We start from the raw sequence: 7,624 nt of genomic DNA, 5'->3' as shown, positions 1-7,624 counted from the left end.
TTATTTAAGAGAGAGAGTGCATGCAGGCACACATGAGCAGGTGGAGGGGCAGAGGGAGAAGGAGAGGGAGAGAATCTCAAGCAGACTCTACTGAGTGTGGATCCTGATGCAGGGCTCAATCTCATGGCTCTGAGGTCATGACCCAAGCTGAAACCAAGAGTCAGACGCTCAACTGACTGAGCCACCCAGGCACCCCTGCACATACATTTATAAACAAGTGGTATCTCTATGGAAGAATATCCCAGAAACTAATCCAAGCAGATGCTTTGGAAAAAGCCAGGTGTCAGAGTACAGGAGTAGTTAGGAGAACTTCAGAGGCAGACATGCAGTCTGTCAGTGTTCACCTTTGGATTCCAGTTACCATGATGTGATGGAATCCAGGTCCCATGGAGAGGACCATGTAGAGAGGAACTGAGTCCCTCTCCTATATCCTGCCCTCTGCCCCTAGCCAGCAACCAGCACCAACTTGCCAGACATGCAAATGAGCTTGTTAGGCAGCAGATTCTCCAGCCCCAGTCAGGTCTTCAGATGAGTACAACCCCCAGCTGACATTTGGATGCAACCTCCTGAGGACAAGAACTGCCCAGCCAAAGCACTTTCAAATTCCTGACCCTCAAACACTGTGAGATACCATAAATGTCACTGCTTTAAAGCACCATTCTGTGGTTGGTAGCGTGTGTTACACAGGATAAATAACTAATACAGAAGACTCCTGCAACCCTTCCCAATAAAAGTCCCCCTCTCCTCCCCAAAGAGACCACTACCCTGATTATTTATTGTTCCTATGAATGTTCTAACTTATACTACATATAAATCCTTATACCATATATAGGACTGTGTTTCATTCTGAGAAGTATAGAAATGCCCATGATATAATATATACATTTGTGTTTATAATATGTATCCTATCTTACTTGCTTTTTTTCTTCCACAGTATGCTTTGAAGATCCATCTGTGTTGAGGCAGGCAGCCTGCCTTTTCACTAATATTACATTCCATTATATTAATAGCATAATATTAGATCTTATAATATTGTAATATAACATTCCATTATATTAATATACAATACTATAATTTAGTAGGCAGATCAAAGTGTTTGGCACACCTGGTCAAATTGCATCTTCACATCTGTGATAGCAGCTGGACATCACGCATACCTACTAAATGTTAGCTATGCCAGTGACCTATATTTATACTTGGACTTTTAATTTTGAAATGTTTCAGAGTTCCAGAAAGGTTGCAAAAACAGTACAAAGAATTCCTTCATACCTTCACCTAGATTCCTCAAATGTTCACATTTTACTACCTTGCTTTATCATTCTATCTCGGCTTACATTTCTGTCTGTCTAGGAGTAAATTGCAGACATGATGTCTCCTCTAATCTTCTAAATTATTCCATGTATATTTTCTAAACACAAGAACATTCTTTAATAAAGCCACAGTACAGATACAAAAATCAGGACATTAATGTTGTTGCAATATTATTGTCTACATTATAGACTTAGTGAAATGTTGCCAATTGTTCCACTAATATCCTTTCACAGCAAACAAACAAAATCTTTTTTTTTTTTTCCTGATCCAATATCCAATCCAGGGTAAGTTGCATTTAGTTTTTATATCTCTTTAGTTTCCTGTCATCTGGAATAGTTCCTTAGTGGGTTTTTTCTTGTTTTGTTTTGTTTTGTTTTGTTTTTTACTTTTATGAACTTGACATTTTTTTCATGCACATGGACCAGTTGTTTTGTAAGCAGTCCCTATAGTTGGGTTTTTCTGTTATTTCCTTATGATTAGATTCAGATCAGGAGCTTTTGGCAGCAATACCACAGCAGTGATGCTGTGTACTCTGCAATGTGTTCTCTCAGGGGGCACATGAGGTCAATTCCCCCCTTGCTAGTTATGTTCACCTTGATTACTTGGTTAAGGTGCTGTCTACCAACTTTCTCCACTATAAAGGCACAATTTTTCTCTTTGTAATTAATAAATATCTGTGGGGAGATATATTGAAACTATGCAAATATTCTGCTTCTCTTCATTCTTCCTACCCACATACTTCCTAGCAGGATGCTATATTTTGCATTAAGTGTAATTATTTGGCCAAGGAATACATGATTATAGACCAATAATTCAACAGTATAAAAAAGTGTAAGGAAAGTCTCCTTCCTACTCCCTCCCCAGCCACCTGGGTCCTCTCCCTGAGCCATCCCTATTCTTGCTGTTTCCCTGTGTCTTTCCTGATTGTTCTATGCACAAGCAAGCTGATAGGTAGATATACACATTGCTCTGCATCTGGCTTTATTTCACTTAACGTTTTGGAGGCCATTTTCTTTTACTCATAAAGAGAGATCTTTTTCTGATTTTAGAAACTTAATCCTCCTGAGATGTGATCCCTTCATGTTCACAAAGAAGAAAACTGAGGCCCAGAGTGAGAAAGGGCCAGGTCCCCAAAGTTAGAAGGCCAAACAGACTTGGAAACCAGTCCAGGACCCCTGCACGAGGGAGCTGACAGGTCTCACCACTGGGGAGCCAGACCTTCCAGGGTCTTGCCCCAACAAGATGCCAGACCCAAGCTCAGTGTCCGTTCCCAGCCTGGCTTCTCCCCACTGCCTCCCCAACCCCCCGGGGTCCCCTTCTTAGCTCTTGTTAGGGACTTCCCTCTAGCTCCCTGCTGGGCCAGGCCTTGGGAGCCCCATTGATCCTCTGACAGCCCAAGACAGATCGTTGGGGAGTGTGTATTCAGGTGCAGGCTGAGCACATGGAGGCCAGATGAGAACAGGGTGTGTGTGGGGGGGTCAGGGGCCCTCTTGGGTGGGGGATACAGGACTGAGGAAAGGGAAGATAGAGGATCCCACAGACACCTGCCTCCTCTCCTCCCTCCCCCACCATTCCCGCCCTTCTTGGACTTCAGCTCCCCACCCCCTCATGTGGGTTGAGGCTCACCCATGTCTTCTCCTTTCCCCTGCCTAGGAGCCTAGGGCATAGCAGAGAGAAGTTAAGGTATGAAATGTACCCTGCTTGGTTTGATGGCAGCCTAGGCCCTCCTGTGAGAATCAGGCAGATGATATCTCTTCCTAATCCTCAGTTTCCTTGGGGTGATGAAGAGGAAACAGGCTTCACATGGGTCATTATATGTCTCCATGGCCTGTCACTGGCCTCTCAAAACTCACACGGCGAGGTCCTTCTCTGGTATGGAAGCCCCTACCCGTTTCCCTGACTCTCCCCACTCTCCCCACCCCAGAAGGAACACAGTGCTTGGGATCAGGCTTGTTGACCCAAAGGGGCTTCTGGAATAGGACATCTGGAGGTGCTGCATCACGGACTGGAAGAGCCCAGGCACAGCCACAGGATGGTCTCTGCCCCTGTTCTTCGGGTGATGGGTGCTCACTCCTTAGTGAGGTAGCCCTTGAGCTCTGCTAGTTCGTTCTCCTTCCTCTTTTGTAGAAATCTGCCCCCCTGTGGCTTCTTCGGGGCAGTGTGGTCCCCATAATGGGGAGTCTGCCTAGATGCCCTGTGACCCCCAAAAGGCCTTTAGATGGCATGTGCATCTTAAGTGGATAGCTGAGCATTGTGTGGTGTGCAAGGGGGTTGGGGGCTATGGGCACATGGGGGCTCAGAGAGAGGGGAGAGAGGGTAGAGGCATAGAGATGTGAACAGAGAGAAAAAAGATTCAGTGAAAGAAACAGGTACTTGGTGAGGGTGACAGGGTCTCAGAGGGAGGCTGGGGGCACAGAGAGGGAGCTAGCAGAGCAGGGGTGGGGTGGGGGGTGGCGCTCAGATGGAGGGTTGCAGACTTAGCGAAGGGAATGGGGACTTGGAGTGGGGGTAAAGGCTCAGACAGAAGGATGGGGGACAGAGGGAGGGATGACTGCACACAGGAAGGAGGAGGAGGCTGTCCCTGGGGAGGGTGGCACAGAACAGAGACCAGGGGAGTAGTCTGGGCCAGCAGCTCCTTCCCGGCAGGCAGATCCTGAGCTGATGGTCCTTAACTAGCAGCTGGGTGCAGTTCCCTGTGATTCGCAGCCACAGCCAGGGTGTCAGTACCTCTGCGGTGTGCTAGCCTTCCAGAGGGTACCATACAGGGAGCCAAGGTAGATTGCTGGAAGGGCTTCCCCAGCCTCATGCTGGGCTAGTGAAGGTGTCAGTTTGCCTTCTCTGCAAAATTAGGGGATTGTTGGAAGGCAATATCAACTGCAGGCAGGGGGCTGGCATCAATTATCCCAACACTAGGGCTGTGGGTTCTGGGGAGGGGACAGGGTTTGTACCCCTCACAAATCCCTGGACTTTGCACTGGAGCTCCTTAGATGGAATGGCTAGCTGCCTGTTGCAGAAACAAGGGAATGGGCCAGAGGGACAGTTTGTTACTCAAGGTCACACCACACAACACAGATACTCTTTGAGTGTGTCTGTGCCAGACACTGTCCACTGAATCCTCACTACCAACCCCCAAGGTGGCTACTATTATCAGCCTCATTTTACAGAAGAGGAGATGGAAGCACAGAGCAGTCACACAGCCAGGAAGCCCCACTAGCTGGGATTTGAACCCAGTCATCCTGGCTGATGCGAGTAGGGGCAAAAGGGCCAGGAAGGTCTCAGACCTGGGCTTCCCCTGGCCATGGGGGCTGACAGTGCCTTTCTCCCCTTCATTCCCCTCTCTGCAGGGATGCCGGGTATGTTTGGTGCCCCCGGCAGGGTTGGGAGGTGAGACTTAAGTATAAATAAATAAACAGGGAGCAGATGGTGGGGAGGGGCCGGTACAGAGAGGGGCAGGGCTAGGGCCTCCCACTTCTCCCTGGGAAAACATTACTGGGCTGGAGCAAATGGATTCCAGACTCAGGGCCGGGAGACCCCCTCCCCAGGCCTGCTGTCCTCTCTGTTGATCTGGGGCCTGGCACAGCACTTGGGAGAAATGGTAGGCTGAGGTCCTGAGTCCCAGATTCTGTACATCTATCTTTTCCCTCTCTTTTTTCTGTGTGGCCTTGAGCAAGTCATTTTACCTGTGTGTCTCCATTTCTGCACCTGTCAAATGAATGGAAGGAGGTGGTCAAGGTTTGGTTCAAAGGCCACCTTCTCAAGGACGTCCTCCGTGATTGCTCCATGCAGACTTTGTTAGAGGAACAGCCCAGAGTATCAGAAAGGATACCAGTGTTTGTGTCTTTCATCTCATAGCAACCCATTCAACAGATTTGCTCGGCATCTACTTTGTGCTAGGCACTATGCCACCTTCAAGGCTGACATGATGCCTAGAACACGGTTTTGCTCTGTAGCTCCAGCAGCTGTCCCAGAGTAGCTACTCAACACTTGTTATGTGAATAAATGAATGAGTGGATGGACAAAAGAGGAGATGAGGAGTTGTCATGCTCCCCAGATGTGGAACCTGCATCACTGTGGTGAAGGTGGGAATGAACAAAGGACAATATGGGTAAACAGCAACAGGGTCTTAACAATCCATGGTGAGAAAGTTATTCTTTCTTCAGCATCTGCCAGGCCTTCCAACAGGCCAAGGAGCATCTCCAAGGATGCCAAGGACACTTTTCTAACACCTGTGGATCTTTCTGTCTTACTGTCTCTTTCTTTTTGTAACCCGGAGAAAGCTGATCTTGGGCCAGGAGCTTCTGCAGGAAAGGTCCCAGCTAGAATTTGAGAATATTGGTTTTTTTTTTTTTTTAAGAATATTGTTATATTGTTTTGTTTCTGATTTATTCATTTTGGTCAGTTACTTTTTATTTGTGATAAGGTATTCTGATTTTTCACTTTTTTTTGGATATTGCTGAAAGGTGGTGCTTAACTGGTCCTAGAGAAACTCTGAAGTGTTTGGCACTTTCTGAGGTAGTGATGGTCTGGGACCTGGGTGCCAGTGGGGTGGCAAAGGGGCACCAGGGAACTTGTGGTGGTGGTGGAAATGGTCTGTGTCTGGATTGAGGTGGTGGCTACATGGATGTGTGTGTATTTGTCAAAATGTACTGTACTGTATGCTTTATTTTTTAAAAGATTTTATTTATTCATTCATTCATTCATTCATTCATGAGAGATAGAGAGAGAGAGAGAGAGAGAGAGAGAGGCAGAGGCACAGGCAGAGGGAGAAGCAGGCTCCAAGCAGGGAGCCTGATGTGGGACTCGATCCCAGGACTCCAGGATCATGCCCTAAGCCAAAGGCAGGTGCTAAGCCGCTGAGCCACCCAGGGATCTCCTGTACTGTATGCTTTAAATGAATGCATTTTGTTGTATGTACATTATACCTCAATAAAGTTGATTTAAGAACACATATAGCCTCCCAAGGCTGACTGAAGATATTATGTACATTAGGTGTATGTACTTCAGATATCGTGTGCAGATGCTCTGTGGATGTGGTCAAAGTCATGCAGATTGTTCACACACTGTAAAGCTGGGGAAACATGGAGTCAATGAATAAATGGATAGATAGGAGACTGACTGACTGAATGAATGAATGAGCAAGTGAATGAATATCTACCTCCTCTATGGTAATGAGTCCATTCTACACAGTCCCCATATATTAGCTGGTCATGATCCGGGGTTGTCATATTTCAACTTGCATAGCTCCTCTGATGGGATGCTCACTACCTTATAACATTGTCCTTTCCATTGCCTGAACACTAGGACTGTGTGAAAGACCTTTCCTCATATCAAGTTAATTTTCCTGGTGGTCCCCTGCCCTTTGCACTCCTCAGACACATCTACTCCCCTATCTGGGGACTGTGCAAATGCCACCAGTCTGCTCTACTCTGGGTTCTTTGTCTCAGACGCCTAGCTGCTCTGCTCACCAGATTCCGCTTGCACAGGGCTTATAAATGATTTTTTTAAAGATTTTTTTTAATTTATGTATTCATAGAGAGAGAGAGGCAGAGACAAAGACACAGGCAAAGAGAGAAGCATGCTCCACGCAGGGGGCCCGATGCGGGACTCGATCCCGGGTCTCCAGGATCACACCCCGGGCTGCAAGCAGCGCTAAACCGCTGCACCACCAGGGCTGCCCATTGCACAGGGCTTATATCATGGTGGGACAGTGGGGGAAAAAAACAAGTACACAGGCAAATAAAACAATTACAAACTGCAAAGGAAAAACCAGGGCGAGAATATTGAGGACACTCTGGGAGGATGAAGAAACAGGAAAAGCCTCTTTAAGGAGTGGACATTTGTGCTGAGTTCCGAAGGATGTGAAGGAGCCAGAAAAACCAGAGGAAGGGCATGTCTGGCTGCAGCTAGAGCAAGTGCAAAGGCCCTGAGGTCAGAAAACAATTGGGAACAAAGACACTCAGCCTGGCTGGAGTGGGACGAATGGGCAGGTAATTCAGGGCATTGATGGTGAGGAGTCTAGAATTGTTTTGTTTTTTTTTTTTTTAAGATTTTATTTATTTATTCTTGAGAGAGAGAGAGAAAGAGAGGCAGAGACACAGGCAGAGGGAGAAGCAGGCTCCATGCAGGAAGCCCGATGTGGGACTCAATCCCAGGTCTCCAGGATTAGGCCCTGGGCTAAAGGCGGCGCTAAACTGCTGAGCCACCTGGGCTGCCCTAGAATTGTTTTTAAATTCAATCCTCAAACACTTTTTAGCAAGGGGTGATATGATATATTTACATTTTAGAAGACACTTTTACTGAATTAAAATTAACT

The sequence above is a fragment of the Canis lupus genome, chromosome 26 (genome assembly GCF_048164855.1).
Source record: "Canis lupus baileyi chromosome 26, mCanLup2.hap1, whole genome shotgun sequence".
NCBI classification, from domain to species: domain Eukaryota; kingdom Metazoa; phylum Chordata; class Mammalia; order Carnivora; family Canidae; genus Canis; species Canis lupus.
Note: the sequence above shows the minus strand (reverse complement) of the source record.